Raw genomic sequence first — 15994 nt, forward strand, 5'->3', positions numbered from 1 at the left:
TTCCCAAGTTAAATGTCAAGTCATTCATTAATCAAAATAAAGAGAATATCTAGCCATGTTTACCACAACTATTTCTTTCATAAGTAAGATATCACCATCCTTGATGGTACATTCTTCTATTTTTTATAGGAAAGTTTGATAATAATATCACCATGAACTATCTTCTAGTTTCCTCATTCTTTATCGTTAACATAGCCAGTAATTTCAAGCATTTTTTTAAATCTGTAAAAAAACCAACTAGATAATAGTAATATTTTTACCGTTCTCCGTGAAATTTTGTGTTCCAAACATATAACGTAAGAGGGGTTGGTAGTTTCATCATCCTCTGGGCAAGGTGTCAATTTTAGAATCTTATTGATACTGACCAAAAACTCATTTACATTTCAAACCAATGATGCTAGTAAAGTATGAACAAAGTATAAGGACATAATAAAGTAGATGTCACATAATAACACACATTTAGAGATATTCACATCAATTCGGTAAGTAGAGATTCTTAAATTTTTTGGCATCCCAACTTCGGAAACAAAGCTCCAATTTGTCTTTATATTGGCATTTAAACCCCAACATCACTTAAAATTAAGTACTCCACACAAAAATTAAGCAATATAGTTGCTTTGGAGTATACAATATGAAGTCAGGGAAAAATATCATGACTGCTACCATATGAGGCCAAAGTATACAACATCAATTCTAGACCATACCGTTATTGCTTTTCACATCAGAGCATACCGTTATTGGTTTTCACATCATAACAAGTAAACTAAGAGAGCATCATTTTACATTAGTTTATTAATATATCAATGACTAAATGTGTGTGCTAATCAACACATCTCATAAATAAGCATGAGTCCAAAACAACATTTACAGTTTACCAAAAATACAGATTTAGGAACTTATCTCCTAGAAAAGTCACTACTCCAAGCATGATAATATAGTTAGAAATGCATTGAAATATAAGTTAAAATATTGACACATTTTGTAAGCTAGTACCACTTGAAGAATAAATAAAAAACGCCTACCACCCTGCAGCAAACATCTCTCTTGCCAACTAGCACTTTCTCCTGGACTACTTCAGACTTCACAATCCTTTGTCCAATTACATGCACTATGTAATCCATGCCTCTTTGGTAGTAGTTTACCATTGTCTGATACAGGTATTGAGAGAACCACACCATAACATACAAAGGAACATTGTTTTTTTACCTTTGATCACCTAATAAGAAAAGAAAAGACAACTAATTAGTTAACGCATAGAGAAAGTGCAAAAGTCTTCCACCGCGGGTCACTCAAAATTAGTTATACCAACTAATTTAGTTACTACTTTTAACTCAGAAAATAAAAGCAACGATAGAGTATACTGTAATTGCTTTTTACATTAACTAAGAGCATATTTTGTACTTAAAATATACATATTATAGATATACCCCCCCATCTCATATGTAACCATAAATCCAAAACAATAAAAATCCTAAAATAAGTACTTATCTAACTTCCAAAAAAACAATGTCTTCTAGTGCAACTTATTAGTTTACATTTAAACAATAAATATGACTCCTTAGGAAAAGTCACAACTCAAAAGCTTGAAATGAAGTTGGTGATTCCTAGGACAAAATTTGTTATCTCAAAAGTATTAGTAAATGGAATCCTTCGTACATAATACTACTACTTAAAGACAACACATCCTAGGAAAAAACGGTTATAGATTTGCACCAAGCATTCCTCTCACCAACTAATACATTCTTCTAGACAAGTTTAAAGATCTGCAACCTATTACATGCAGTATATAACCCCCCCCCCAAATCCATGTGAAGGCATTAACAAATTCAACCTTTTACTCAACCAGATTACAGAAACAAGTACATATAGATTCAGGAAACTGAAACCAGCAAGACAATGGATACAGTAGCAGGTCACATGTTACTTCAGTATGCATTTGATAGTAGTTTATCAATGTCTGATATGGAAATAGAGAGAAGGCCTTACCATCGCAACTGCAGCTGCGCGCTGCACAAGCCAAAAGATGTACGTGGTAAAGCATGCTTTCAACACAGGAATGTTGCTTTTTCAAAGAAACAGTCATGGATTCATTGTTCCATGTCTGTAGCTGCTCCAGAGAGCTTGACTCAATCTCTAATTACCTGTGAATTTTCAGGTACAAACAAAGAAAAGGATGGATTTTTATTACCTTCAGACAAAGGAACACGTAGAATCATTAGGTAGATGATAAAATCTCTTCAATTTTAGTTTCCGTAGAACTAGAGAGTACTTCTGTAAATTTACATATCCACAAAGTACTCAAACTCCTTTATGGACTAATCATGATATAAAAAACTAGTTTTTTTATTATCCATTGGAGTACAATTTGGTGCAGATGCGATTATGTTGGGTTTCAATCACATTGTTATTGAGACAGCTACCTGTTTTTTGTCAACCTCAAGATGCACTGATGCATAGGTTCATAAACATAATTTATAGTCTGTTCGTTTAATGGTTATTGAAAAACTCCGTTCAACTAAAAGACAATAGTAAGTTCATGTCAACATATAGTAAATGCCTTTTTCTTCAGCATTGCAAATCCATGTTCAGATCCTATATCAAATAAGAAAATTTCAGGAATTTTGCAGTTAATGGTACAATTTGGAAACCACAGCATCTACGGGTATTTACTTTAATGTGCCTATGTAACTTGGTAACAATGTGGTTATGTGTCAGTAGTAGTACACAACATGCAGAAGAAACATTTTTTCTTTGTTTTTTTTCTGAACTGACTTTGTTAACATTATTTTACATCTTTGAGCATCAAATAAGAATCAAAAGGCTAGGAGTAAACTAATGTCTTTAGGGGTACAAAAAAAATTCGTTAGTCTTCTTTTTTCGTCTTCTACCCCCGGTCACTTATATATGACTGGAGTATTTAGAAACAAGCAAACCATATTTTTTGGCTTATACTGAATAGTAAAATTTGGGAAATTAACAAATTAAGAAATGTAGGAAATTTATAATTTTGAAAAGGAAATGTGCTTATATAAGATGGTTAAAAAGGTAACTAGTCATGGTGGATTACATGCAAAAGAATTTTTTAGAACTTTCAGTACCTAATAAGAAATTAAGATTATAAGAATCAGAAAAGACAACCAAAAACTTGTTGGTAAGGCTATAAGGATTTTGCAAGTCTTTTTTTTGTGTACCGCCCCAGGTCACTAAAAATCAATTAAACAATAGAAAACCTTTTTTTAAGTTTTAATTTAATAGTTTGCGAGTTTGTAAAGAATAGAAATACAGATATTACTACGTAAATTTTCATAGCAACTTCAGAAAAAGACAAACCTGCCTTTTGGTTCAGAATTGAAGAAAGCAGATTAGGTACATTCTACGAAGCTTGATTGAGTACCAGCATTATCTATGAAGGTCAAAGATTGAAAAATTTACGAATACTAAAACTCTAAAAGTATATCATCCGCACTACAAAGGAATGATATCAGTGGAGTAGAGTGTCTTAGGGCAGTAATAAAACTATAATTTTAGAACATACTGTTATAGACTGTTAGAGATACAGATCAATGAAGTGCATGTAATTTCGTTGTTCATCTAAGATGCCGTTATTGATTTTACATATTTATTATCTAAGAGTGTGTACTTTCAAAACATAGCTTCGAGTTCTTTGGTCATACCCACCCATCTCACACAGAACCATGAATCCAAAACAATAAAAAATCTGAAAAAAAGAGATGCTTTGTTAACTTATAGTATATAACAGTTTATGTCTTTAAGTGCAACCTTTTGTTTTACTATTACACTAAGAATTTGATTCCTTAGGAGATGTCACTAGTGGGACGCTTTCAAAAATAGTTGGAGATTCCTAGATGAAAAGTTGTTATTTCAAACGTAGTACTAGATGAATTCCTTGGAACATAATACCACTAAAAGACAACAATTTTTAGGAAGAAAAGGTTATCACTTTGCACCAAACATTTCCCTCGCAGCACATGAGTCCCATTATTCATGCAAAGGCATCAAGATATTCAGACTTAAACTCAAGTACTGTAAAACCAGTTGACGGCTATGCCATGCAATGACATAATTATACATCAGATAATAATTTTAGGAATTCCGGTCACAAATAGAGAAGTCTATATTGTAGGATAACAGTTTATGTCCACATGTGGAGTGGAATCTTCTTTGAAAACTAAGAATTCTGCTATTACTGTTCAAGTCATTGATATAGTAGTCTTTCCAGGCATGACAGCTAAGGTAAAAAACAGATCTCAAGCATAAAAAACAAGGACTAACTTACCATAATCAAGCCAAACCACTCATTTTATAATATTTGGATACATAGAGAGTATATTTAGGTTATAACAAAGAAAAGGAATTCACCAAAAATAAACGAAACACGCTTTTCGTAATACTAGTATGATATCCTAATAAGCATAACAACACAAAGTACCTTGGTCGAAACGTTAAATAACTAACTGAACTTGGCATTTTTCTCCTAAGTCCATCCACACTCAAATCAATCATTCCATCTAGACTATATATAAACCCTTTGAATGCATGCAAGTGTGTCTCAAGCTATTTAGTTTATTTGTAACAGTTAGCTAAACCACCACGGTAACTGTAAAAGAAGTATAGTTAAGGAAACAATGGATGCAACATCAGGTCGCATGATGAATCAATATATCTATGATAACAGCTTATCAATGTCTGATACAGATATTGAGAGAAGGCCATACCATCGTAACTGCAGCTGTGCGCTGCACAAGTCAAAAGCTGCACCTACTGCTTGTTTCCAACATGGGAATGTTGCATATCCAAAGAAACAGTCTTGGAGTGATTGCTCGGTATCTATAACTTCTTTTAAGAGCTCTACACATTCTTCACCTATCTGCGCTTTGTCAGGAAGGTGTATAGCAGAAAGAAATGAACCGGTTGAATAAATAGCAGAAATAATACAGTTTAGGAAGTCAAAAGTAGCTAGCAGCTGTCTCTTAAAGCATATAATGCTAATGCTCCTTACTGGAACAGTACTGTAGGGAATGAGTACAGTCTCTCTTTTACTTCCATCTCCTCAGTTTATCTTAAATCATAAATTCGTGCACGTGGTGTTGATATATAATCCCAGTGATACCTTTTTTATAATTTCGTCTAATCTCCTGAACTCATATGCTCCATTTTCCCAATTTTACAGATAATTTTTAATTTACAGTAGTAAGATGGTCATTTCAGAATATAATACAGATCAATGAAGTAACTGCATGTCATTTTGATGTTTATCAATATCCAAAATCCTATCAGTTCACAGTACGTCCAAACAATAAGTAAATCTACAAACGATTTTATGCTGTACTTATGAAGGAAATGAAAAATACTTGAGATCACGTACGAAGAACTCAATGATCTTTTAAGCACATCACGTACAAATAGTAAAGAATGGTTTGATTTTGTGAGTTCCTGACTATCAGGATAAAACAACTACAGTGGTATAGCAGACCGTTATTGGTTTACATTTTTAGTAACAAAGAGTGTGTATTTTAAAACATAAATTACAAATTTAATGTTGTATAGACATGCCAACCCATCTTATACATATCCATGAATCCAAAACAATGAAAACTATAAAAAAGAGATGCTTTATTAACTTATATAAACCAGCTAACGTCTTTAACTGCTACCTTTTGTTTTACTATTACACTAAAAATTTGGTTTCTTAGGAGATGTCACTAGTGGGACACTTGAGAATATAGTTGAAGATGCCTAAATGAGAAGTTGTTATTTCAAACATAGTACTAGATCAATTCCTTGGGGAACATAATACTACTAAAAGACAACAATTTTTAGAAGAAACGGTTACCACTTTGCACCATACCTTTTTCTTGACAACTAACAGTTTCTCCTAGACAAATTACAATATACTTCAATTCTGTTATGTGCAGTACATAAACCCTGTTAATTCATGCGATGGCATTAACATATTCAGACTTAAACTCAGGTATGGTAAAACCAGTTGACGGCCATGACATGCAATGCATAAATCTGCATCAGATAATAATTCTAGTAATTCCACTCTATCATGTTTACAAGGAAAACATAAATACAGTGCAAAATATACAGTGTCTTGTCGTCTTTCTGGTACTGGAAGAGGAAATTTGTTAGACATCTTAGCAAGTAATATAGACTAATTACATTTCACATTCAATATCACCAACAGAGAAGTCTATATTGTAGGACAACAGTTTATGTCCACATGTGAGTTGTGGAATCTTCTATGAAAACTAAGGATTATGTTAGTACTGTTCAAGTCATCGAAATAGTAGTAGCTTAACCATGACCAGCTAAGATAAAAAAACAGATCTCAAGCATAGAATCAAGGATTAATTTGGCCTAATAAATCCAAACCACTATATTTATAATATTTGAAGGCATAGAGACTATATTTGGCTTATCAAATGAGAAGGAATCCCGTTGAAAAATACGAAACACGTTTGTCGCAAACTTGGTATATCAACTACTCCCTCCGTCCCGTAATACATTTCCTATATTGACTTCGGACACTATTCATGTTAAGCGATTGACTATTAAATCAAATATAAGATCAAATATAGTCATGAGTGATCTCATTGAATTCGTATTTATGAGTACTTTAATACAATGAAGTTTTTATATTTAATACTAATACGAAATTAAAGATATTAACAATCAAAAGTGTGCATTGGCAAACGTGTCCAACACAAATAGAAAACGTTTTTAGGGACGGAGGGAGTACTAAACATAACAACACAAAGTACCTTGGTCGAAACGTTAAATAACTAACTAAACAAGGCATTTTCCTGCTACATCAACGCACACTCAAAGTCAATCATTCCAGCTAAACAATATATAAACCCTTTAAATGCATGCATGCGTTTCAAGCTATCTAGTATATTTGTAACAGCCATCTAAACCACAAACACTGTAACTGTAAGAGAAGTATAGATTAGAAAACAATGGATGCAACATCAGGTCGCATGATGAATTAATATATCTATGATAACAGTTTACCAATGTCTGATACAGATATCGAGAGAAGGCCATACCATCGCAACTGCAGCTGTGCGCTGCACAAGTCAAAAGCTGCACCTACCGCTTGTTTTCAACATGGGAATGTTGCATATCCAAAGAAACAGTCATGGAGTGATTGCTCTGTATCTATAACTTCTTTTAAAAGCTCTACACATTCTTCACTTATCTGCGCTTTGTCAGGAAGGTGTATAGCAGAAAGAAATGAACTAGTTGAATAATTAGCAGAAATAATACAGTTTAGGAAGTCAAAAGTAGCTAGCAGCTGTTTCTTAAAGCATATAATGCCAATGCTCTAGTAGACAAGTCGTGTAAGGAGTAAGTGCAGTCTCTCTTTCACTTCCATCTCCTCAGTTTAGCTTAATGTATAGAGTTTATGTGCATATTCTGTTTGTATATTACCCAAATGATACTTTTATTATCAATTTGTCTAATTTTCTGAACTCATATGCCCCATTCCCCCAAATTTAAAGATAATTTTAAATTTGAAGAGCATTCAGCATATACGTTATGGACAAAAAGAGTACTCTCATTATGGCCTCCACTCGAAATGGTAACTTGGAATACATTGCAGATCTAAGACTATGACAGAGCAGTTTACTCTTTAGTAAATTTCATATAAGTTCCTCCTCTTTCCCCAAACTAGCCTTCTAACTGTTCATCAATCAACATTGAAAGAAGTCTAACTGTTCATCAATCAATATTGAAAGAACATTATAATCAGGTTGCTGTCTCTAAGATAACTTTTCAACAAACAACATCCCACATGTAACCGACTTCTCTTTTCAATTTCTGTAAACTTTGTTACTTAATGCAATCAGGAATTACAAATGAAAATGAAATTTAGAACTTCCTAAGCTTCAATAAATTGGTGCAAAACAAGTTACCACTGATCTAGCGATATTTCTCAAACTTTTGGTTAGATTTTTAAAATCCTTCATTAGATATTGTTGTACACTGTTCCAGACTTCCAGGTACGAGTATGTTTAAAAACAAAGGGATTTTCAAAAGAAGTTCACAAAAACAAAGTACAATTGCAAGAATTATAATATCTATAAATTTGTTTTAACATACCAGGTTCCTTGTTTCGACTTATATGTTGAACATATGTACATACTGTTTGGAGCCTTAATTTTATTAATATACATATAATTAAACCAACAAAATCTGAAATTAATAACTATTACTTATCTACATCTTCCCCAAAATGTTAAGTAGTTCCCAAACAGATGAGATGAGAATCTGGAGAGAATCTATTATCGCAACAGATGCTGCCTGCAGATTATAGAGCATCTGAAGCAAATATATCTAAACATGACACAGATATAACCGTCTTAGCATATCTATTAGTCTATTTATTTTGCATCATTTATCCAAAAATAAGTAGGCAAAATGTGGGTGCCAAGAAGAATACAAATTCTAAAAATGCTCTAGTAGAAGGAAATGTAGAACGCCATGGCTACTACAATATGAGGACTAATTATAACATCATTTTTAGTGCATAACATTCATATTTTTAACATAATAAAACTATACTAATTAAAACATTTTTCACTTCTATTTAAACCAATATAACCCAAGCTCTATGGCCTACAGGATACTCCAGTTCTCTTGGTAACAAGAAGTCAAGGGTTCGCGCCTAAGACGAGGCATGTGTGTACTACTCTATAAATATGTTTTAATTGACCAGAAACCGGCCTTATAAATAAATATAAATCTAAAACCGTTACTACCAAAAAAGAGACTCTTGTTAACTTCAATGAAAATTATTTGTCACTACCAAAGAACTTTTTTCCATAGGAATAGTCACTGCTCACTGCTTAAGGCAGAATAATACCGTTAGAGATGCCTTAAAACTTCACTTAAATTTTGCAACAAGCATACAACTCAAGGATATTTCTCTTTCCAACTAGAACTTTAACATGATAATACTTTAGGCATAAAAGTACCTCCCTGACCATTGTCCAACAGTGCACTATCTCGTAAAGGGTGCGAGATTTGTGCATAAACTGTATACATAATCCTGTAAGTATACCTGACCAAAAAAAATCTGCAAGTAGAGAAATTGTTTTTATAAAAAGCACTCAAAAAACATGTTTAAAATTTAAAATTTTAAGACATTTACCATAATGAAAAATTATTAATTTCGTTTAAAGAACAATTTTTTTATGAGAAGCTGCAAAATAATATCTACAAAGAAAAACAAGAAGTAGACAAAATCAGTTTATGACATTTTTCTTGCACTAAAGGATGAAAATTTGTTTAACATTGAACATATAATACAGTAGCCGAAATATTTCATGGTCAACAGTACAAACAAACAAGTTAATAGAGTAGAAAAACAGTTTATGTCCACGTGTGACTAGTGACTCTTCTTCTATAAACGCTAAGAATGCTAGATTCACTCTTTAAATCATTGGATGATTAGTCATACAAGCATCAAAACAAAAGTAATAAAACAGACAAGATGCTTAAAAATGAAGAACTAAGCTTGTCATTAACTTAGGAATATCAACTACTAGTACAACGGCACAAGATACATTGATCGAAACACACGATAACTAAAGAAAAGCATTTTCCACATAGATTAAATCACACTTCAGTCAACCATGTCTGACACTATATAATGAAATTCGTTAGAAATTGGAAATTTAATACAATTGACAACATTTCACTTTCAGCATCCCAAACAAAAACGTTTATACTAAAACCTAGGTACATCAACTACTAAAAACAAAACAGAAACAATATAGAGTACCTTGGTGCAAACGTAGCTAACTAACTGCCACAAAGCAATCTCCTCCTAGATTAATTCACACTTCTCTCCTTCAGTCCAGCTCAGTCATTTCTCTGACAAAATAAAAACCCTTCAATGCATGCACATTTTTGCAAGATTTATACACTCACTCTAACACTCAAATAAACTCCAAAATACTCTTACTATAAGGAAATTAAAGATTAAGAAAACAATGGATGCAGCATCAAGTCAGATGATAAATCCATGTGTCTATGATAGTAGCTTATCAATGTCTGATACAGATATAGAGAGAAGGCCATACCATCGCAACTGTGGATGCGCACTACACAAATCAAATGGTTCACATACAGCTTGTTTTCAACTGGAAATATCGCATTCCAAAAGGAAAAATCATACAGTAATTTACATTTCAAATAAATGATGCTAGTAAAGTATGAACAAACTACAAGGACGTAATAAAGTAGATATCACATAGCCAACAAAGTGTTGGTGCAGTGGTTGAGCTCGTGTTCCCCAGAGTTCGACTCCTAGTGTGTGTGTGTGATTAATTATAAAAAAACAAGTAGATATCACATAATACACATTTAGAGATATTCACATCAATTCAGTAAGTCAAGATGCTTAAATTTTTTCACATCCCAACTTCGGAAACAAAGCTCCGATATTGTGTATATTTTGGCATATAAACCCCAACATAACTTAAAATAAGTACTCCAGACAGCAATTATTCAATGTTGTTGCTTTGGAGTATACAATATCTAAACTACTCTAAAAGAAGTCGGGGAAAATATCATGACTACTACCACATGAGGCCAAAGTACAATACATCAGTTCTAGAGCATACCGTTATTGGTTTTCACATCATAACAATTAAACTAAGAGAGCATCATTTTACTATAATTTATTAATATATCAATGACTGAATGTCGTGTATGGTAACCAACATATCTCATAAATAACCATGAGTCCAAAACAATACTTAATTTACCCAAAAAGAAGATTTAGGAACTTTATCTCCAAGGGAATTCACTACACCAAGCTTGATAATATAGTTAGAGTTAGATATGCATTGAAAAATAATTTAAAATTTTGACACATTTTGTAACCTAGTAATACTTGAAGAACCAAATTTAAAATATAAACGCATACCACTCTGCAGCAAACATCACTCTTGCCAACTACTACTTTCTCCTGGACCACTTCATAGTCCTTTGTCCAATCACATGCACTATATAATACATGCCACGGCTTCAACATCTTTCACCAATGTGTCTTTGCCTCTTTGGAAGTAGTTTGCCATTGTCTGGTACAGATATTGAGAGAACCGTACCATCATAAAATTATGAATCAGTTCTTTAGACTTTGATTTTCAACAGATAGTAAACAAAAACTCAAACAGAACAATTTAATACCTGCTCTTGATGTGTTAATGCATCCCGAGTTTTAGCTTGTTTATGATAATTGTAGATTCCACTGAACCAACAGAAAATAGCAATGCATCTCATTGTACAGTGTAGGCACCACTTCAGATAGTACAAGTTGAGAAATTAATACATCTGCATATGTAAGGATCATATGTGTACATAAGATTGTAAATTTTGTGGATGTACAATAGTGCATAACATGCAAAAGAACATTATAACAGGATAATAGAGAATGTTGTGTACTCATCGTATTACATCTACAAAATAACATAAATCCAAAACAGTTGTTACCAAAAATAGACTCCTTGTGAACTTACATTATAACAGTTTGTCTACTTTGCATATTCCTCTGTAACTAATATAAAGTTTTTTCCCTAGGATTAATCAGCACTCCAAAAATGACAATAGAGTTAAGGATGTCTTAAAGAATATATATGTACAAATTTTAAAATATCTCTCTAATGCAAACCAGCAAAAAGCAAACCTGATTTTTATTTTTTAGTTCACAAGTGAAGAGAACAGATTATGTTCCTTACTAGGGGTAAATGCACTCCAGAATCATCGTCATCTATGAGGTTGCGAGATTCAGAATCATACAGATGCTCATAGAAAAATTCATTTCACAGACAGAATGATATCAGTAATCGCATTATGATGCGATATTAATTGGGCGTTTCAGAGCAGACTGGTAGGGATTCATGCAAATTGGGTAAAGGAGCTTAGAATTTTTGTTTTTATTTTGATCCACAAATCCATAGTACTTGGACAGTAATGTCCAACAATAAGAAGTCAGTCTCCAAGAAGCTAATGCAAATGACCAGAGATTACTTAAGAAGACATCAATGACATTATAAACCTTTTGGACCAGTGAAAAAATACATCAGTGATTAGCATACCGTTAGTGCTTTTCACTTTAATAAAGTAAACTAAAAGGAATACTGTGCACTTGCCAAGAGTTATATTATGGATCCAACATTCTATAGACATCTCATACTTAACTATGAATCCAAAACGAGATATTTGGTTAACTTACATAAAATAGTTTGTCTTTTACCGCAATTTTATATTTTAGCACTAATCTACCACTTGATATTTAGGAGATGTCACTACTGCAACACTTGAATATGTTGAAGATGCCCGGTCGAAATGTTATTAGTCCAAACAAAGTACTAAATGGAATCTATGGAACACAATGCTACTAAAAGACAACACTTTCTAGGAAGAAACGGATATCACTTTGCACCAAATATTTCCCTTGCTAACTAACACTTTCTCCTAGATAACACATTTCTTTAATCCATTTACGAGCGGTATATAAACCCCTCCAAAATTCATGTGAAGGCATCCACGCGTTCAACTTTAAACTCAACTATATTACAGGAACAAGCACACAAATATTTACTGAAAAGAAACCATAAACAAGGCAATGGATGCTGCAGCAGGTCATATGATGCTTCAATATGCCTTTGATAGTAGTTTATCAATGTCTGATATGGAGATTGAGAGAAGGCCATACCATCGCAACTGCAGCTGTGCGCTGCACAAGCAAAAAGATGAACGGCCTACTGCATGTTCTAAACATGGGAATGTTGCATTTCCTAAGAAACATTCATGGAGTGATGCTCCATTTCGACAGTTGCTCCCAAAAGCTCGTTGCAATCAGGTAAAACCAAAGAAAACGATGGTCCTTCGTTTATTAGAAACAAAGGAACAGCTGGAATTTTGTCTAGTAGATGACACAAATTCATGAATTTTAATTTCATAGAAGAATTAGAGCAGTAATCTTGTAAATTTACTTCTCAAAACAGTACTGAAAACTCATATATGCCATTTTCACGATGACAAAAAAAGTACTATAGAAACTTAGCCAAAAAACAGAAAGCACTAAAATTTCATTCTAATTTATTTATGTACAATTTGGTGAAATTTATGTTGCCTTCACATTATTACATACAGGACTCACTCAGAAACCTCTTTACCTGTTCTTGTCATCTTTGTGAAGCAGTTATGCACAGCTTCATAAACCCACACAATAGTCTGTTCCATTTATGAAAATTTGTAATTACGTTGAATTAAAAGACAGTAGCAAGTTCATGTCAATGTCTACATTAACAGGCCTTCTCTTCGGCATTAAAAATTCAATTTCCGAAGGAATTCCCACTGATCCTAAATTAAAAAGGACAATTTCAAAATATCTGTGACCAAGACAATATAATGCAAATGTGCTTACATAAAGTGGTAAAATAATATGGTGATGCATTAGTACATAAAATGCAGAAGAAAGTTGTTATTATTTGAAGACATAATAAGAAACAGAAAACGAAAACTAAAATACGGCAAGCACGGCTATGAGCAAGTAGGCAAGTCTTCTTTTGTCTTCTACCCCTGGTCAATGAAACTAATGTTATGTTAAACAGACTGCAAGGTTGCCTAATATAATAAACATAGTGTATCATACATCCTTAATTATATTTGATTCAAGTTTTAATAGATGCTTCCTGACCAAAAAAAATTTAAAAAAAAAAATTAACAAATTATAGGGTGCGCAAGTATTTAGATGTCCACCACAATCTTCATCCTACAAAATTCAAATTTTTATCCATTATCAACAAGACGAAAAATCAATGCAATGGAAGCCACATGTAAGACACAAAAACCATATCATTTACTTAACAGAAAACATGCAGGGTAGCCAAAAATGCATATTATCAGTCAGTCCATTCTCTCCAGGAAGTATATGTCTATTTCGACCAATGTTTCCTTTTTACAAATAGTTAAATCACAACATAGAGACATTGCAGAGCCATTATTAGTTTTTAACTCCAATGTGTTAATAAAGACTCCATGTCTCGCAATTGAAGACTAGTCACAACGAGATCAAGTGATTGTTATTTACATGGAAAACATGGTACTTTATAAATAAATCATCTCGTAAAGAGTGTGTGAAACACTCAAAAAACTTGTAAAATATTATAAAGTTTAAAGACACTTATCATAACAATGAAAAGCTATTAATTTCTTTTGAAGAATAATTTTCTTATAGAGAGGCTGCAAAATAGTATCTACAAAGAAGAACAAGAAATAAGTTACATTGTTAAGTAAAAACATTTATTTTGTCATATTTATTGCACTAAAGAAGGAAAGTTGTTAAACATTGAACATATAATATGTTAGACAAAATATTTCACTATCAGCATTACAAACAAACAAGTTAATATAGAAAAAAAGGTTCTGTCCACATGGGACTAGTGAGTCTTCTTCTATGAAAACTAAGAATGCTAGATTCACTCTTTAACTCATTGGATCATTAATCACTACAAGCATCAAAACCAAGGTAATAAAACAGACCACATGCATAAGAATCAGTAACTGAGCTTGTCTTTAACTTAGGAATATCGACTACAAGTACAACGGCACAAGATACGGTGGTCCAAACACACGATAACTAACTAAAGCAGATAATTTTCCTCCTAGATTAAATTACACTTCAGTCAATCATGTCTGACATTATATAATGAAATTCGTTAGACATTGGAAATATAATACAATAGACAAAACATCTCAATTTCAGCATCACAAACAAACACGATTTTATTAAAGGACAACGGTTTATGTCTATATGTGAGCAGTGTAATCTACTACTAAAACTATAATCATTGGAATATTAGTCACCTCTAAGCACCACAGCTGTAAAAAAGGTATTAAAAAAAGTAAGGACAGAATCAAAGACTACTATACAAGCTTGTCTTAAACCCAAGTACATCAACTACTAAAAACAACAAACAAACAATATAAAGTACCTTGGTCCAAACGTAGATAACTAACTGCAACACAGTATTCTCCTCCTAGATTTATTCACACTTGGCTCATTCAGTCGAGCTCAACCATTTTTCTTACATATAAAAACCCTTCAAAGCATGCATATTTTTGCAAGCTATATACATTCACTCTAACACTCAAATAAACTCCACAACCCCAGAGATACATTTACTAGAAGAAAATTGAAGATAAAAAAAACAATGGATGCAGCATCAGGTCAGATGATAAATCAATATGTCTACGACAGTAGCTTATCAATGTCTGATACAGATATCGAGAGAAGGCCATACCATCGCAACTGTGGATGTGCACTACACAAATCAAAAGGTGCACATACAGCTTGTTTACAACATGGGAATGTTGCATTCCAAAAGAAACAGTCATACAGTAATTACTCAGTATTCATAACTTCTTCAAAAATCCCTGCACATTCTTCGCTTATGAGATCTTTGTCAGGTAGAAGAATAGCGAAGGATCTGAACTAATCAAATAGATAACATAAAATGTAAATTTTAGAAATTAAAGAGTAGCTTTTAGTTGTTCCCAAGGTAAATAATGCTAGTACTCCTTTTTGGAACAGTCATGTAAGGAGCATGTACAACACTTTCTTCTACTTCCATGTCGGCTGTTTAGCTTAATGTATAGAGTTCTTCTGCACATTGTGTTTGAATATTATCCACAATTGCACTCTTTTCTTAATCGTTTGTCTAACCTCCTGAACTCAGATGACTTTTTAAACCATTACAACCAGTATAGAAATCAGGACAAAACAACTACAGTTGTATAGCATACCGTTATTGCTTTACAAATGTTGTAACTAAGAGTGTGTACTTTAAAAACATAAATAACAGATTTTATTTGTATAGACATACCAACGCATCTCATACATGTCCATGAATCCAAAACAATGAAAATTCTACAAAAAAGATGCTTT

The 15994-nt window shown here is 32.8% G+C and overlaps 2 long non-coding RNA genes across 2 annotated transcripts; both read right to left on the reverse strand.

Moving 5' to 3' along the window:
• Positions 1 to 824: 824 nt before the first annotated feature.
• On the reverse strand, positions 825 to 6602 carry LOC141711147 (uncharacterized). Its single transcript, XR_012571244.1, has 3 exons — positions 4737 to 6602; positions 1987 to 2141; positions 825 to 1216 (listed from the first exon to the last, which is right to left on the reverse strand). It is a non-coding gene; the product is annotated as an uncharacterized LOC141711147 (long non-coding RNA).
• A 2243-nt stretch (positions 6603 to 8845) lies between these two features.
• LOC141711201 (uncharacterized) lies at positions 8846 to 10179 on the reverse strand. Its single transcript, XR_012571269.1, has 3 exons — positions 10119 to 10179; positions 9818 to 9909; positions 8846 to 9109 (listed from the first exon to the last, which is right to left on the reverse strand). It is a non-coding gene; the product is annotated as an uncharacterized LOC141711201 (long non-coding RNA).
• Between the last annotated feature and the right edge of the window lie 5815 nt (positions 10180 to 15994).

The sequence above is a fragment of the Apium graveolens genome, chromosome 3 (genome assembly GCF_009905375.1).
Source record: "Apium graveolens cultivar Ventura chromosome 3, ASM990537v1, whole genome shotgun sequence".
NCBI classification, from domain to species: domain Eukaryota; kingdom Viridiplantae; phylum Streptophyta; class Magnoliopsida; order Apiales; family Apiaceae; genus Apium; species Apium graveolens.